Source organism: Euleptes europaea, chromosome 5 (genome assembly GCF_029931775.1).
Source record: "Euleptes europaea isolate rEulEur1 chromosome 5, rEulEur1.hap1, whole genome shotgun sequence".
Taxonomy (NCBI): Eukaryota; Metazoa; Chordata; class Lepidosauria; order Squamata; family Sphaerodactylidae; genus Euleptes; species Euleptes europaea.
In genome coordinates this window covers 60108394-60127190 of record NC_079316.1, presented here as the reverse complement: position 1 = coordinate 60127190, position 18797 = coordinate 60108394, and the positions used below count along the sequence as shown (strand labels likewise).

At 40.3% G+C, this 18797-nt stretch overlaps 1 pseudogene; it reads left to right on the top strand.

Annotated features, from left to right (window-relative positions):
- Positions 1 to 8487: 8487 nt before the first annotated feature.
- LOC130478302 (craniofacial development protein 2-like) overlaps positions 8488 to 18797 on the top strand; it is a 46333-nt pseudogene continuing 36023 nt past the window's right edge.

The window sequence follows — 18797 nt, the reverse complement described above, 5'->3', positions numbered from 1 at the left end:
AAAGCACTTGAGAATACACTAAAGGAAAACAGTCCTGCAGCCATAATAAAAGGAAGAGTTCTTGTCCATCACAGTCTTATTGTTCCACTTCATTGCTTGCAGCATACAATATAATGCAATCTCATTGCTAGGATTATATTTGTATTTCTAGCAATAGGCCCAGCAGGCTTCTGTAATAATGATGCACGACACAGATGGGGAAAGTTCAAGCTATCACTATAGAACAAAGGTCAGAAACCACTGCAATAGATCATTGTTTATTGCACAGATTTTGGAAAATTGCACTATCAAGCGTATAACTAACTTGTCAATAATAGAGGTTGAAAATCAATTGTCATTGTATACAAACTTGTCTTAGATATTAATACAGTTGCCAACCTCCAAGTACTAGCTGGAGATCCCTGCTATTACAACTGATCTCCAGCTGATAGACATCAGTTCACCTGGAGAAAATGTCCGCTTTGGCAATTGGATTCTATGATTTGAAGTCCCTCCCTTCCCATACCCACCCTCCTCAGGCTCCATCCTAAAAACCTCCCGCCGGCAGCAAAGAGGGACCTGGAAACCCTAGACATTAACAAATAAATGATTATCTAACATGTTCCTGAGATACTTGTACACTTGTATTCTATACACCCAGCCCAACTGCAATAGCTGTAGTAGGTGGGATATCATGCAAGTCACTGAAGGAATTGGCAGTGTAGGTCTATGGATTCACACAGAAAGATGCTCCTGTAACAGCATGGTGTAGTGGTCAAGAGTGGTGGACTCTAATCTAGAGAACCGGGTTTGATTCCCCACTCCTCCACATGAGCAGTGGACTCTAATCTCGTCAACTGGGTTGGTTTCCCCACTCCTTCACATGAAGTCTACTGAGTGAACTTGGTCTTGTCACAGTTTTATCAGAACTAGGGGTGTGCAAAAAACATTACAGGTAAATTTCAGGCTTGGGTTTACTGGCCCTATTGGGGGGGGGGGGGTAAACCAAAATAAGCTGAATACAGAGGAAAGGGGTATTTGGCTTTATTTCTGGGTTCCACCAAAAAGAATAGGGTCAATTATATATGGAATTTATTTTCAAGGCTCAGGGGGCATTTTTCAAGGTAAAGTCACCAAATTTGCAGTGTAGCTGCAAGGGACTCTCCTTAGACACTGAAGTTTGGGGGAGTTTGGGAAAGGGGGTCCAATTTTATGGGCCCACAAAGGGGTCACCCCATCCTCCAAGCATTTGTGAGAGCAGAGTTGTCAATTGGTTTTCAGGTTCAGAAGGTCAGTGTTGCCGAGGACTGACGGAAAGAGCCCATTAGCAGGCTGGCACCTCTGAGTCTGGGGGCTCCATTCATATCTGAGTTGCTTTGCATGATGTCATGCAAATTAGCTTCCAGACTGAGGAAAACAACATTGGTCAGACCAAGTTGGCTCTGATTACACAACCCCTACCTCAAAAGGGCCTCCTCTATGGGGTCCTAACAAAACCAGTCAAAGACAGAAAAATGGGAGAAGAGACAGAGCTGTGCATCTGAGCAAAGGCAAATAGCCAAAACCCAAAAAAGCTGAATATCTATTTGGCTTTTGGCAGATTCCCAGGTTTTGGTATTCAGCCCAAAATAAAACCAAATATTGCCGAAACGGCTAATTTCGGGTTTATTTTCAGTTCAGGTTTACCGATATGCACAACCCTACTCAGAACTCTCTCAACCCCACCTACCTCACAAGGTGTCTGTTGTGTGGAGGGGAAAAGAGCTTTGAGACTCCTTAAAGGTAGAGAGAAGCGGGGTATAAAAACCAACTCTTCTTTTTCTTTTTCTAACCTGGAATAAGTTAGTTTACCTGTTGTGAGGATTTGGATGAGTGGATGAGAGAATCCTGCTAGGTGGTCTATGTTGGTTTATTCCTGAACATTCTTACATTTTTCTAGATTTCATTATTCCTTTTGATGCAGCTAAGGGGGGTAAAGGGTGTTGACTGTATGACAGTGGATTGTTGTATTGTGTGGGTGAATTCATTGAATCGCATCAGGGGCAAATAAGTCTCCTGGTCCCCACAAAACTGATCATGTAAAGCCAGATGCAATGGAGCAGAAGAAGCTTTTCTCTTTGGCTTGGCAGAGACTGCAATTAGATATCCTCACAATGCTGCTAAGAGTGCTGAAGGTGCCACTGTCATAGACCTATATAGCACGTACAAGTTTGTATAGCATCCTTTTCCAACCTAAAAGCAAAACACATGTTATAAATTAGGCATACGTATATATTTTTTTCTGAATAGCTGTATGTGAATATGTCTGGATGTGTAACGTGCTGATCATAACAAGAAGAGAGCAGGGAGGGAATTGAAATTCAGCTCTGGAGACTGTATCTAGCTTGGGGAACTAAATCTAGCTCCACCTTCTGAACAAATGATCCAAACAACTGCAATTTAGCTGATAAAGGTACACAATCTCAACTGATAGATTGGGCTGAAAAAAACTGCATGTACAGGGTCTGTTTGTACATATATTTCCCCACCCAACTTGGAATAAATCTTTGGAAGTCACCCACCTAGTTTGAAATGCTTTTATAAGGACTATAAAATGGCAGTAGTCCAGGTCTGTAAGAACCTGGGAGGTGTTGAGTGAGTTTTATTATGAAGGCAACTTCATTAATTATGTTCCATGTTCCAGTGCACCCAGAACAGTGCAAAAAGAGTGAATCTGCATCAAGTACGGGCCTCCACAGTTCCCTTCTCTTCTGTTTTTAATACAAATGCCATCATGTTGTGATCTACAGCAGCCCAGTACTGTAATAAACCATCTCAGCTTCCCAGGATATATAGACCACTGCACCTTTAAATAAAGCACTTTAAAAAATAATGGAGGTTTTGTGTCATATAAAAAAATGAGCTGCTTGGTCCTGCCTAAATTATTTATTGGGAAAAGGAAAGTCAATTTCCTTGTGTGACGTCAGCAGCACACCAAGGAACAGTCGTAAAATATGGATAGTCTATGGATCTAAATGTCAGAAATGCACCTCAGACTGAAGTTGGATATCCTGTACATATTTTAAGCCATGTGTCTTAATAGAATGCAAAGAATTACAACCAAAGAATATCAAACAACGAAGATAGAAATTAGTATTTCAGGGGTCTTTCAGATACCACAGTTACCATATAGAAGTGATGTTTCCATTCTTTCTGTGCCGGTGATACCAGGTTCAGTTCCTAAGCACAGATTCAAAGATCTTGAAGCTTCACAGGAATTACTACAGATATCTGGGGTCTGTGGGCACAGGATATCCATGGGCCCCATCACAACTTCCTTCCTCTTCTCCTCATTCCCCCCCCCCATTTCAGAGCTGCTGCCCAATTTGAACTTCTTCCTCTCCTCACCCATTTCACAACTCTCCTCTTTTCTCTACACCCTTTTTGGCCCCATTTCCTAATCAGAAGTGCATCTGCAGAATACGGTTGCCTTGCACTGTTTCCTTTGCTGCTACCATGGTAGATCGAGCTTCTTCTGGGTACTGGACTTAAATGTTACCCCATTGTGCTAACCCTTGAAGTTGGCCCTCTAACTTTAGTTGAAGACTCACAATTGACAAACCCTGCTCAGAAGATCCCGAAAAGACATGGTCAAGTTTACTAGTATTAAGCTAGAAGCACAAGGATAGGCTGGAATCCTCGTAAGTACATAAAATGAAGATTCCCCTCGATGTACTATGTTTTAGGTATATGTGATTCACACAGCTGTGTTTTTAGAAACAGAATCACAAGCCACAGAGCCTCTGGGGTGCTGGTTTCCCTGCAGACCCATTCTAACTGAATGTCTTCATTAACTCCCTTGATACCTGCTTTTGGGTTTCAGGAGTACCTACTGTGCTAGAAATTCTGCCACCATCAGCACTTAGAACACAAAGCTCACAACTGTGGTTAACAATCACCATGAGGCAAATTTGCCATCTGTACAACATTCCACCCGCTTTACAAGCTAGCATCCAGGCTGAACTGTCCTGCAAAAACCAACAACACTGTGTACATCTGTATATGGTGTCTTTGGCTATCTAGCTTCAGTTTTCCAGGTGATCCTGGAGAAAGGGACCTCCAATATTATGAAACAATCAGAAAGGCTAGTTTTTTCTTTCTTTCAGACATTTTTATGCTACAGCCTAAGCTCCTGAGGCAACTTCCAAACAATCACACATAAAGCAGTTCAAGTTCAAAAAAAGAAATACATTCAAAAACCTCTAATACTAGAGAACAACATAAAACTAATAGTTCAAAAACACGCCGAATGCTTTACCATTCATTTCAGAATCAACACAGAGGTATTTACAAAATAAATAGATCAAGGTGTGTGTGGGGAGGGGGAAGATCAGCTAAAAGCCTAGAAGAAAATGTTTTCATTTGTTGCCTAAAGTGTAGCAAATTTGGCGCCAAAGAAATAATTGTGGAAAATGAGTTCAATAATTGAGGTGCCACTACTCAAAAAGCCTTGGGATGGATCCAAATATGACATTATTGCTCCTCTGTTATATGATAAATGAGACACACTAAAGTGCATAACTCCATGGCATCATCCTACCTATAGAGTTTCCTCCTCCACATTAAACAGCATAGCACTTGTGTTCCTCTATTTAATAGGCAATACAAGGCATTATCTTGTTTGATGGTGACATGGCATGCAGAAGAATTTGGCTTGAAGAGTAGATCTGGTCTCATTTTACAACCCCATCTGTGTCACCAATCCATCCTTCAGCAGGTTTAAAGACATAATTAAAGGTGGGGATTTTTTTACGTTTTCTGATTCTGAAACTTTGAAGGCTAGTGCAGAGCTACTCAAAGTCATCCACACACTAGATAATGGACATTTATTCAAAATGTTATGGAAACAACCATTTTTTAAAAAAATGTAGCTTATTTATAACCTGCTTTTCTTATGGAGACTCAAGACAGATTACAAAGTAAAAGAGAAAAAATGTAATCCTACAGTATAGGACATTGAATGAACAATGCAATAGGACTGTGTGTGTGTGTGTTTTGTCATAAAGTCACAAATGACCCTGTAGGGTTTTCATTTTAAGAGACATTCAGAGGTGGTTGCCATTGCCTGCCTCCATGTCACGCCTCTGGTAGTCCTTGGTCTCCCATCCAAATACTTGCCAGGGTCGAGGCTGAGAGAGGCAGATAATTGAACATCCCTGATATAAAATCAATTTTCTCCTTCTTTGTTTCTAATTTTTGAAAAGGACATGCTTTACCTTTTTTCCTCTCCACTTTATTTATTTATTTGAGGCATTCAAATATTTGGTACCTTCCCATAAATGGAAGCTATCTTCTGCTCATAGAAGGACTGTTTTCACCCTGTGCTAGAATTTTGCTAGTGCCAAAAGTGAAAGTAAATGCTAAGATCTGTTTTGATTTATTTCCTGACTTTTTCCCCATTAAGAAATACAACAGCACATACATAGTTTCCCAGAGGTCTCCCATCCAGGTATTGATCACGTTCAAACAGACTTTGCTGCAGCAAGGTCATTAGATTATGGCACCTTCAACCATTCCCTGGACTAAGCTATTCTTTCGCTTGCAGAGTTGAAAGCACAAGAATTGCTATGGAAACTATCTACTATAAAGTTTTTGTGAATTCTGGTGCAAATATTTGCAGAAGAGGACTGCTGGCTATTTCCCTGCTGCTCAAAGTGCTTTTGAGCCAACTCTGTATATGAGAAATATATATATATATTATCACCAAAGAAATTGTGCTTCATCAACTCAAGACTAAATTTAAATCCAAATCCATCAATTAACCCAATTTAAAGAGATGGTAATAAATATTAGGAGAATTTCACACTACAAAATTGTGGGAACCAAATGCTTCCTCTCATGCCTTCTACAACACTAGACAGAGCTTGTACAGGCTCAGCTGATATAAGTTTTTAAGTATTTGATCTTTAATTTCTCTGCACCGCTATTTTTTCCAGTACCAACAATCTATGAGTTCAGCTTAATTGTACAGTTGAATTCATTTTTAAAGTTTTCCAGGGAACACTATTTCATTCATAACTCCTTCACTAGCTATAATGCTTTTCTGTTACTCTCCCATCAACTCTTTTAAAGATTGGCTTTTTGTTGCTGGTCAGAGTGACTCATGATTAATTATAGCTTTGCCATTAACCTGCACTGCTAAGCATATATTGACTTTCTCTTGAACTTGCAATAATGACATTTTGACCCCCTCTGTAAGTAGTCATTGTTGTAATCTAGAGACACATTCATATAGGTTAGGGTGGACAACTCTGGGCTAGGAAATACCTGGAGAATTTCGGGGTGGAGCTTGGGAAGGGCAGGGTTTGGGGAAGGGAGGGACCTCAGTATGTTATAACACCAGAGTCCACCCTCCAAAGCAGCTATTTTCTCCAGGGGAACTGATCTTGGTCGGATCAATTGCAATAGCAGGAGATCTTCATGTGCCACCTGGAGGTTGGCAACCCTAAGAACATAGAGGATGGTAGTTTCCAGAGGATCCCTGCTGGCTAGCAGGGAGGAGCTGCAGGAAGTAGGACTTTGACAGCATTCAAAGAAGCTAGGAGAATACTGTGTTTGTTTGTCAATAAACTATTAACGTTTACTTTTACCTTGGTGTGTCCCTCATATGATTGAACCTTAAGTTAATACATAGAGTTATAAGTGAGATGCCAAACAGACATTTGAGGCAAAAGTAGAAGCAGCTGAATACTGTGGACAAGAAGAGTTCCACCCAAGGATGTGAGTCCTGGTTGCAAACCAGCAGCAGAAAGGGAACAATGGAGTTTTGCAACCACCATCCAACCTGCCGATGTCTGGCAACATTTTAGAAAATTGGAGGAAATTTAGGCAAAGATTTGAACTATCTAGCTGTTATAGGGTCTGAAGAAAAACCTGATAAAGTAAAACCATCTATATTGTTGCATGTGTTGGGAGAAGCACTGGAGATTTATAACAATTTCCATTTTGCAGAAGGAGAACAGATGACGTTCAGTGTAATAACACAAAAGTCTGAAGAGTGTTGTATGCCCCAAAAGAATGAGACATTTGAAAGGCATTGATTCTTTACATGTGTGCTGAAAATGGATGAAAATATAGATAAATATGCCACAGAGTTAAAAATTCTTAGCAAAACGTGCTTTTAGAACTTTAGCAGATGAGGGACAGGATTACATGTAGTGTTAGGAAGAATGCAAAAAGGGGGAAATTGTTACAGAAAGGAAGAAAATCTTTCACCCTGGAGAAAGATTTGTAAAGAGGTCAAAGTAGTGAAGGCACAAGTAAAAAAACTGACGCCAGCTGAAGAGACTGTACATGCAGCAAACCAGCAGGAATATGGACAGCAGAAGCTAACTCAGAAAGCACAGCAACCATTTAGGGAAGCACCTGGGAGTGGATGCAGAGGCTTGAAAAATGTGCACAGAACCTGTAGCATGCAGCATCGTCCCAAACAGTGTGCTGCTTTTGGGAAACACTGTTATAACTGTGGGAAGCACAGCCGTTTTGCAAAATACTGCAAATCACAAGTACTGAAACCCCAGGGGCATGCAGTTCAGAAGATTTAGGAGGACGAGTTTTATGCGGACATAGTGGATGCAGGCATCAGTAATGAGAAGGAGTGGATGCTGCCACTGAAAGTACAAGGAACAAAGATCACTTTTAAACTTGACATGGGTGCCTAGGTCAATGTTTTGCCAGAGCAAGCTTATGAAAACCTCCAATCTAGGCCAAAGTTACACCCAATAAGCATAAAAGTAACTGGATATTCATGTTACTATGCCAGTGACGGGGCGCTGTGTTGCTACTGTCATATATAAAGACACCAAGTATAAACCGGCATTTATTATAGTACCTAAAAAGGTGGTCCCACTCTTGGGTCTGGTAGCATGTGAGAAGTTTAATTTAGTCAAGAGGGTGCTAGCTGTGGAAGCAAGGGGATCGGGCCTATGAGACACTGATGTCAACGTATCAAGATTTAGTTGAAGGTCATGGCTGCTTCCCATAAAAACATGCAATTCAAATTAAAGCAACTCTGCACATTTAATACTTCTTTTAGTTGATATCGTTTTCTGATACTTCCATTCAGCATCACCTCAGCTCCTGAAGTGTACCACAAAACTATTCATGTGATATATGAGCACACTGAGGGAGTTGACACTTCTATGCAAGAGATCATTATCTGGGTATCTACCGGAAAGGAACATGATCTGAGGGTTCGGAAAGTCATAGAAACAACCAGAGCTGCAAATTTAAAATGTAAAAAATGTAAAATGTGTGTTTGGAGTATCTGACGTGACATTTGTGGGTGATGTCACCTCTGCAGATGGGGTAAAACCTGACCAGAGAAAAGTTGAGGCTGTCAAGATGATGCCATGACCTCAGTCCAAAAAAGATGTGTAGCAGTTCCTGAGGACGGTTAACTACCCAGGGCATTTATTCCAAAATTGTCATCCAAAGCAGCTCTCCTTTGGGTCCTTCTTGAAAATAAACATGAGTAGTGCTGTAAATGACAAAGACAGAAGACACAGAGTTGCTTTAATAGTGAGGCGAGATGTAGCAAAGGCAGCCAGAGGCTATAATGCAAAATCTGACCAAATAATATCAATCAGACTTCAGGGAAAGCCTATCAATGTAACCATCACTCAAGTTCATGCCCCAACTACAGATGCTGATGTGAAAGAAATTGAAAGCTTTTGTGCAAGTGTCCTGGAAGAAATTGATCACACACCAAAACAAGATGTGCTGTTTATCAGAGGTGACTGAAATGCAAAATTAGGAAACAAAGTAAAATCAAATATTGTTAGCAGATTTGGGCTAGAAGCAGGAAATGAAGCAGGAGAGCATCTCATAGAATTCTGTAAAGACAATTTTTTCATTGCGAACACGCTTCAGGCAACCAAACCAAATTGTATACATGGATATCACCGGACAGTCAATATAGAAATCAAATAGATTATATAATTGGAAGCAGAAGACGGAGAAGCTCCATTCTCTCTGCTAAAACAAGACCAAAAGCCACCCTGTGGTACAAACAATGAATTATTAATATAAAAAATTAGAATGAAGCTGAAGAGAAACACCAAAACATTCATGGTGCCAAAATACAATCTAAGCAAAATTCCTGAAGAGTTTAAAGACCATGTAAAGAACAAATTTGCATTACTAAGTTCAGTGAACCAGAAGAACTATGGGTTGAAACTAGAGATATTATCAGGGAAGAATGTGCAAAGTATTTCTGTACCCAAAAGAAATGAAAAGCTTCAGTGGATGACTGAGAAAACTCTTAAAATTGCTGAAGACAGATGAGGAGCAAAAGTAAAAGGTGACAGAAATGGAATCAAAAATCTAAATGCAGTGTTCCAGCAATTTGCACATATTGATAAAAACAACTATTATAGTAGCCAGTGAAAAGAAATGGACAAGAACAAAAAAAAAAAAAGGAAGAACAAGAGATCTGCTTTACAAGATCCGAGATATCAAAGGGAAATTTAAACCACAGCATCTGACTGCTGTGATGCACAACCTTTACTCTGGACAAGAGGCTAGTGTTAGGACAGAATATGGAGAAACAGAATGGTTTCCAATTGGCAGAGGTTTCAGACAAGGATGCAATTTGTCTATCTATCTCTTCAATCTACATGCAGAACATATCATAAAGAAAGCTGGATTAGATTTAGATGAAGGTGGAGTGAAAGTTGGGGGGGGAGGAACGTTAACAATTTGAGATATGCCAATGTGATGAACAAAGAGTTAATCTTTGAGATAATACAATGTATGATGCTAAAGCTACAAAAATATGATTTGTTTCTATCCTACACTCCTGGTAAATTCATGTTTACAGCAGATGCCCTGTCCAGGGCCACATCTTTTTGGGTTCCTTTCCTTCCTTTCCTTTCTCCCTTAGAAGCTCCTTGATTCATAAATCTTGAACAGCATAATTCTAAACAACATAACTCTGTAAAACCTTGAACAGCATAATTCTAAACCTATTGTTTAAGGAATATAAGGACTGATATAAATTTTGCCATTTCCGATATAATCTTAGAGTCGCTGTCACTTAATAAATGGGGCATTGACACAGAGGTACTAGTCCAATATGTTAGAAGAGGAATACTATAACTTGTGTTAGAGCCTCATAAAAATGGCATTCCAGGAGCACGTGTGCTAGAGAATCAGTAGAACCAGAAGAACATGGGCAGGTCCTTTCCAAATATGGTAGGCTCATGTATCTACCTTGCATAACTATAGAAGGGTTAGCATTTAGTCTAGCAAGGAAAAAAGCTCTTATGAAATGAGGAGTTGTCAAGAGATAGATATAACTAGGCAAGCAACGTGGGGGAGGAATTCTAAATAACGGAGACAAGCAAACGTGATGAGCACAAAATGAGTTGCTAACATAATCAATCTCTTTAATACGCTTTTTTATTTCAAAGAAAGCCTCTGATTTCCTGAGATCTCTTATCATATCCCATGATATGCCCATCAGTGATAATTTCTCATGAAAAATGTTTTGCCACGGGGATCTATACGAGTCATGTTTTTAAAAAACCCAGATATCCCTCAGTACTTTTTTTAAAAAACAGCCTAAATTGTAGCTTAAAGGGGAACAGCCATGCTCTCACTTCAAGAAACATTTGGCCAAACTCAGAACGAAGGACAACACCAGCAATGCACTGTGGGGCATTTAACAGCCTCTGTAAAAACTGAACCAGAGGATTATCTATAGACTCATTAACAGCAGTTATCCAAACAGCAGCACCAAAAAGAATAATTGAAATAATTTTTAGATTAAAAACTTGAATAGCTCCAGGGATATATTTTCCACTTTTGGTATAAAAATAATTAATAATTGCCTCAACACTAGGTTTGGTTTTATTAGACACAGCCTTTTGATGGAAGTTCCAGCTCAGATTATAAGAAAAGAGAATACCAAGATAAACAAACTCCTTAACCTGATAGACATCAGTACTACCTAGTACCCAATGGAAAGAGGGCAGTTTCTCTACTTAGAGAAGATCATAATCTTTGACTTATAGTGATTTATTGGAAGACCTTCCCTAAAACAATACTTTGCAATCCAACTCTTGTACGAATCAAAATAACTGCATTGTCTGCATAAAGCAAGATTGGAATACTATGGTTTGCTAGCTTTGTTGGGTGACAAGTTTCTTGAGAATTCGCTGCTATATCATTCAAATATAAATTATACAGTAAAGGAGCCAGAAGGCAACCTTGTCTAATCCCTCTGACCAAGTCAAAAGGGTCAGTCAATTCCCCTTGATCACCACAGTGAACCTGAGTTGTAGGATTTGTATGAAATTGCTGTATGAGCCACAACGATCTTCTATCCATGCTGGAATTATATAATTTCTTCCAGAATCTTTCCCTAGGAATAGCATTGAAGGCTCCTCTAAGATCCATGAAACCAGCATATAGAGCACCATTGGGAGGGGAAGAATAATTCTCAGCTAAATGTGAAAGTACTAAACAATGGTCCACAATAGACCATCCTCTTCTAAAATCCATCTGCTCCCAGCCAAGGACATAATTTCGCTCAATCTAATCAAGTCATTTCCTTAGCAAGTATGAAGAATAGAGTTTGCCCAAAGAAGATTATAGGCTGATTGGTCAATAGCAACTTGAGTCAGAATGCTGACCCTTTTTAAAGATTGGAACTATTATGGTGTTTCTCCATGATTTTGGAATGGCTCACGAAGCATTGACCTGTGTGAAAACAGGAGCAACATCTTCTTTGCAGCAACCAGAACAGATTTCTGAGAAGGAAGTCCAGGCATGTGTAGATCTGCTGGTGAGGATATTGCCCATTTCAGATAGAAAACTGAAACAAATTAAGGATGAAACAGAAAAATATTACTCTGTGGAAGTTTTGAAACAGTGTGTACTTGAAGGTTGCCCTGATCTCATCAGATCTCAGAAGCTAAGCAGGGTCAGCCCTGGTTAGTATTTGGATGGGAGACCACCAAGGAATACCAGGGTTGCTGTGCAGAGGAAGGCACTGGCAAACCCCCTCTGTTAGTCTCTTGCCATGAAAACCCCCAAAAGGGGTCACCATAAGTCGGCTGCGACTTGATGGCACTTTACACACACACATACTTGAAGGTTGGCCAGAGGACAGTAACAGCCGCAATTTAAGTATCTGGAAATATTGAAACTGTAGGGATGAACTCTAAGTAATAGATGGACTGGTTTTCAAAGGAAGCAAGATAATGATCCCAAGGACACTTGGGCATCACATGCTCCAAAAGGTGCATGAAGGACATTTAGGGACAGCAAAATGTAAAAAGAGAGCATGGGAGGTCATGTATTAGCCACCGATTTACCATGATATTGCTAACACTGTGGCAAACTGTTTAACATGGCTGAAGTTCCAACCATGGCACCAGGTAGAGCCACTGATTCCGCACCCTGTTCCAGAGAAGTCATATGAGAAGGTAGGCACTGATCTTTTTACTGGAATTCACAAACATACTTGATAGTTACGGATTATTTTTCTTTATATCCTGAAATGTGCACTCTGTGTGGTAAAACCATTGTGTTAGTAATAGCCAGCTTGAAAGTGTTCTTTGTGAGGCACAGAATTCCAAGTGAACACATTAGTGACAATGCACCTCTGTTTTCTAGCTCAGAGTTCAAACAGTTTTCAGAAGAATGGGACTTTCATCACAGCACCTCTCGTCCCCATTATCCCCAATCCAAAGACCTTGTGGCATCCAAGGAGCTGACATCCAAGGAGACATATCAAAGACATTACTGGCATACTGTAGCACTCCATTAGACAATGGATGGTCCTCAGCTCAATTGCTCACCTGACAATGGATACCTTCTACACTGCCCATTGCTGAAGATTTACTCGCTGAACTTGACAACTGAGGTGCACAAAGGAAGAAAGAAGTGATGAGATGAAGGGAAGGCACATAGCAAGTGCCTTGATAGAAGACACAACGCTGCCTTGTCTTTCTGAGGATTGTCCTCTCCCATATTGAACAATCCCTGTTTTATTAGGCATCAGACAATAAATACCAAAGTTAATGAATAACAAAACAATAAGGTTCACAACAGGGTTTACCGGAAAGCACTCTCAGGTAAAAAGGATTAGCAGGCAAGGCAGTGAATGATTTACAACACTACATGTGAGCTGTGACCAGTTCAAGAGGTGAACTTTGGCCAGGAGCATTTCAGAGACCCAGAATTTGGTTGTGGACCAATATTCCAATAAGGGCATGCCCAGTATCCAAAAGTGGACTTTGACCGGGAGCCTTTTAGAGGTAAGATTGCAGAGAGCGGTCACAGGCAACGCCCACATGATCTGGGCATGCCCACCAATCACACGCTGCCTGTGAGAACTTCCTACAGATGAGACAACAACAACAGCACTCTGATAAAAGGGCTTGGGAACTTCCAGGCCTGCAACCAGGTGACCGCTTGTGCATAGAAACTAGAGTCCCAGCATGTGGGATCAGAGGGGTTAAGTTTAAAAAATGGTCTCCCCTTGGAGTTATCCAGTTCAGACAGACCAAGGAGACATCTTTTGGTGCAACTGTAGGGATGTAAGAGTACTCTCAAACAAATTTCAAGATATATCAGGGCAATGCGTGTTCCCATGCAACATGAGCCTGAACAAGGCCCATCTGAAGATGATGGGGATCAACAATTGTCCTGCCAGTCAGGGAGGAAGATGCAAGCTCTGAAGAGATTCATAAAAATTTGTTGAGGAGCTTGGAATAGAGCAGGGAAATCAGTGGTAAATAGGGTTGCCAGGCCCTTGCTGGGCTCCCTCCCCTAGTGCCGTTCAGCTGGCCAGCAGGAGTCTTACCAGCCACAAACTGAGGCTGGTTGCTGTTGGTGTGTTTATGTCATTTCCAGAAGTGATATCATCATGTTGCCAATGATGGGGGAGATGTTCTGGTATCTGGGCAAAACTCTCTAGTAAAAATAGCTTCTACCATAGAAGTTTTCCCCAAATACCAGAGCATCTCACACGTCGTCGGTGATGTGATGATGTCACTTCCAGAACTGAAGGTCTCATAGTCGAAGAAAGTTAACAGTGGGGTTCGCCAGGGTTCTGTATTACAATCAGTGCTTTTTGATTTGTTTGTAAATGATCTGGAATTACAGATGAGCAACAGACTCAATTAGAAAATTAGAGGATTACAACTGAACTAGTTAACATCTGTAAGGGGAGTTGATATATGCACCTATAGGAAGTAAGAAATCTCAAGTCGTTGTTAATGTTTATCTGGGTTTTTAAATCATTGTCTAGTTTTTTGTCAGTGCAATTACATCAGCAAAACCAAAAGTAAGGCAATATAATAGACAAAGACATTCAACAGTCCTTAAGTTCTTCCTGACCTCAGAAAATTTGGCTCAAACTGGTAATATTAGGTGTTTCCTTTAACTGAAGATACACAAAGGAGCCAAGGGCAAATCCATTTCATCGTTTTCCCTTCTGTCCATTTTTCTGCTCCATCTTATCCCCCAACCTGTTTTTACACCTGCCAAGATGGGTACAGATTTTGAACAGAAAAATAGCCAATAATGCTTTCAGTAAGGGTTAAGTAGCCCCTTAAATACACACACACACACACACCATTCTGTCTAAACTCACAGCCTCTCTAGGCTGCTTTTGCTTTTTTTAAAAGTTGATGGAAATTATGGTTGCCAACCTCCAGGTAGTAGCTGGAGATCTCCCACTACTACAACTGATCTCCAGCCGATAGAGATCAGTTCACCTGAAGAAAATGGCTGCTTTGGCAATTGGACTCTATAGCATTGAAGTCCCTCCCCTTTCCAAACCCTGCCCTCCTCAGGTTCTGCCCCCAAAATCTCCAGGTATTTTCCAACCTGGAGCTGGTAACCCTAATGGAAATATACATGACTGCAAATCTAGTTGTGGTCTAAGTGGGTAATTTATAAAGCATCAGACTCTGCCAGTGGAGGAAGGCAACATCTGTAGTATTTAAGAATATATTTTATACAAGAAGCAAGCAAGATAGGAACTCTCAGCCTTCCAAGGCTGCTTTTAATTTTTTAAAAAGTTGAAAGATAAATACGTGACTGCAGATCTAGTTTGGGCCTTGGTGGATAACTTATAAACTGTCAGACTCCACTAATGGAAGAAGGCAACATCTGTGGAATTTAGGAATACATTTTATGCAAGTAGCAAGCAAGTCAGGAAATAGGGAATTAATAAAGATCCTTAAAATGCACAACGTACCACAAACACATGTCATATCTGATGAATTATGCTGCAGACCTCATTCCTAGTTCTCAAATATCCCTTGTGTTGAGTTGGCAATAGCCCTGTCCTTGTTTCTCACACAAATGAGTATACAGATTCAAACATGCATACTAAAAATGTAAAAACATTGTGATTGACAAAAATATATGCATGAAGCATACTATAATAGGGACTCAGAGCAAGTTCTTAAGGGTGTCTCTTTCATCCCTCCCCATACAGTCTTTAATAATTGTGACACTGATTGCTACATGGAAATGGTCTGATGTTCATATGTCACATTTCCATGCGATTTAGAAATACTAAGGCATGTCCACTGCTGATCAGTGGCTTTGTGGAATGTTTTGTTCATTTCTTTGTTATTTTAAACACTTGTTTCCCATCCTGTCAGCTGGTTAGAGTTCTCAGAACAGCTTACAAGAAAACCAAGAAATACAGTGCACAAGTAAAACAGGTCAAGTGTATTTTTAAAAACAAACCTAACAAAATGGAAAACAAAAATCCAGCAGAAGCTCTACTTTAATGATACTGCTCACATAGCCAATTCGGCAGAAGCTCTAAAACAAAGGGGAGGAGAACTTAAAAGCAGTAAAAAAAAAATCAATACCATAAAAGCTAGTGGCAAGAAATACCCTAAAATAGTAGCCAACAAACATGGTCTAGTAGTATTAAGATACAGTGTTTTCCAGACTATAATATCTATACTATTTTTGATCTGTATAAGGATCATTTAGCTATTTGATATAAGGTTATAGATTGTATAGCCTTTTATCTAATAGCTACACCATGGGGCCAGCCAGCATTAGGATATAGGTTTCTGCAAACCCAGGAGCCCTGAACAGTAATCACTCACACAAACACCCCAAAAAAACTTTAGCTGATATTTTGGGTTGTTTTAACAACCAAAATGGCTCCCAATTTTACAATAGCTAAGGAACAAAGAAGGAACAAAGGAAGGAAATGAAGTAAAGAAGGAAAGGAAGGAAAGAAGGAACAAAGAAAGGAAATGCAGGAAATGGACTGTGGAGGGAGGGGAGAGCTGGTGAGACACGATGAGGGAGTAGCCACTGGCAAGCAGGGAGGTCAGCCATTTAGTGAGGAAAGAGGAAAAAGTGATGCTGATGCACACAGGGTGACGGAAGAAAAGTGGAACTAAAAATAGTAAAGAAGAAGTGGGGAAGCAGCAAGGGGGTAAGTGGGAACCAGATTAAATAGTAGGAATCAGGGAAAGAGTGGGTTGAGAAATGCAGAGCTGGCACCGTCTAAAAAAAAGCGAACCAGAGCGGGGAGGGGTGCCATTGGGATAGAATGGGATTTCCTCTCACTTGCAAATCCTTACATATTCCCATTTGTATAGTCTATGTGGAAAACAGTCTATTTATTGTTGGTTGATATATAGAACCAAAGAATCTATCTCAAGTACACCCTGATGGTATAAAATGGTAGCTACAAATATATAAAGGTAAGTACAGTGCAAGAGAAGAGTGACTGGAAAATGGAGGTGAAGAATTAGTACCCGAAGAAACTGCCATTCGTATATATGCACACTTTTACACACTGTTTGTTTGTTTGTTTGTTTGTTTGTTTAGGGGGTTTATATGCTGCCTCTTCAGAATCCTGCTCAAGGTGGCTTACAGTTAAAATAACAATATAAAACAGCAAGCCAATAACATACCAAAATGTAACATCAGCATCACCTTTCAGTGTCCCCAGCTGTAGATCCTATTGGGACATCTTGGCAATATTGAAGCCACTTTGATTGACCATCTCAGAATCTTCTTATAAGATGGATGCTAATATTTTGAATAAACACCAGCACTCTGTAACTTAAGACAGAAATTTGGGCGGGGGGGGGGGGTCCATTCAGCCTTTTATTTGACAGCTATTGTTATTGCTTTAAATTTCAGGTTAGCAAAGAAAGGTTTTTGAGATATGTGTTCTATATATTCTCTTTTCAATTACCGTTTGCTTGGATGGCAAAGGATGAGAAAACTCATTGTGCAATGCCATAATGTCATACAGAAGAGAGAGGTGAAACAGATGTGAGATGGTTTCCAATGGCATCTGCACATCTGCCATAATATCTCAGCCTTGGGTTCCAGATTTTCATTGTTAGTCTCTGGATCTGATTGTTTTTCATGCCTAAATTCTCACGTAACTGCTGAATAATATTAGGGTGTAGTAAATGTTCATGCTTTGGGGAAGGGCAGTAGCATAGGTTACATATTTTGTATGCACGATGTCTCAGGTTCATTCCTTGGCATCTCCAGTTAAAGGTTTTCGAGCAGCTGATGCTGAGGGGAAGACCTTTCTCTGCCTGAGATCCAAGAGAGCTCTCCCAATAGACAGCACTCAGCTAGGTGAATTAATAGTCTGATGTTATAGGGCAGCTTCATGGGATTTTACTCTGCAAAGAATCTCTTCTGAAGTCACTCTGCCCATTTCTTGTACCTCACTGTAGCGAACCAACAGCTTAGTGTCTGGTTTTTGTTTGTTTGTTTGTTTGTTTACTTGTTTTTGTTACACTGTAATTTCGCACAAGGCTCTTGGCCAGTTTGTCACTTATATGTTCATTTTATCCGTTACACTGAATATGAAATATGTTACCCAGATGGTCACTTTTGTGGTATATTTGCTTTATTATTGACCGTGCTTGAACTGTGTTTATTTACTTAGCTGATAGGGATCATTTCTACATCTGGGATAGAGGCATCAAACTGACATCAATCAGGGGAAGAACCCTGATTTTCTCACCGCATGCAGGTCTGGTTACAGACATTATTATTGTTATATTACAGGGGTGAGGTAATAAAGCCAAGTGAATGCTGCGGAGTGGTCCTGGGAGATCAGCAATGAAGTATACAGATCATCAGGACAAACTGTACTTTGCTCTGCTTTGCATAAATACTTCAATCCAGACCTGACCTCCATAAGGATCAGAATGAACTATATGCCTCATTCAGTCGTTGTGGTTCTGAGGGAATCTTTTTAATTTATACAATATGTTACAGTAATTTCCATACCCATATGAAATATAAGGAATTATCCAAACAGCAAAGGGAAAGAAAAATTAATCCATGTTATATCTATTATATTACACGTATGACTTTTAAAGGTCTAGGTAAAGGTAGTCCCCTGTACAAGCACCGGGTCATTCCTGACCCATGGGGTGACGTCACATCCCAATGTTTACTAGGCAGACTTTGTTTTATGGGGTGGTTTGCCAGTGCTTTCCCCAGTCATCTTCCCTTTACCCCCAGCAAGCTGGGTACTCATTTTACCAACCTCGGAAGGATGGAAGGTGGGGGTCTGGAAGAACTGAGTCAAAGGGCTAGGCTGGCTACAGGATAGGATCAGGAGTTGGTCTGAATAAAGTTAATAAGATCTGGCAGGATGTATGCGATCTACTGCAGGAAAACTATAGAAATCATAGAATAGAATCATAGAATCATAGATTTTGAAGGGACCACCAGGGCCATCTAGTCCAACCCCCTGCACAATGCAGGAAATTCTGAACTACCTCCCCCCCCCCACACCCTCAGTG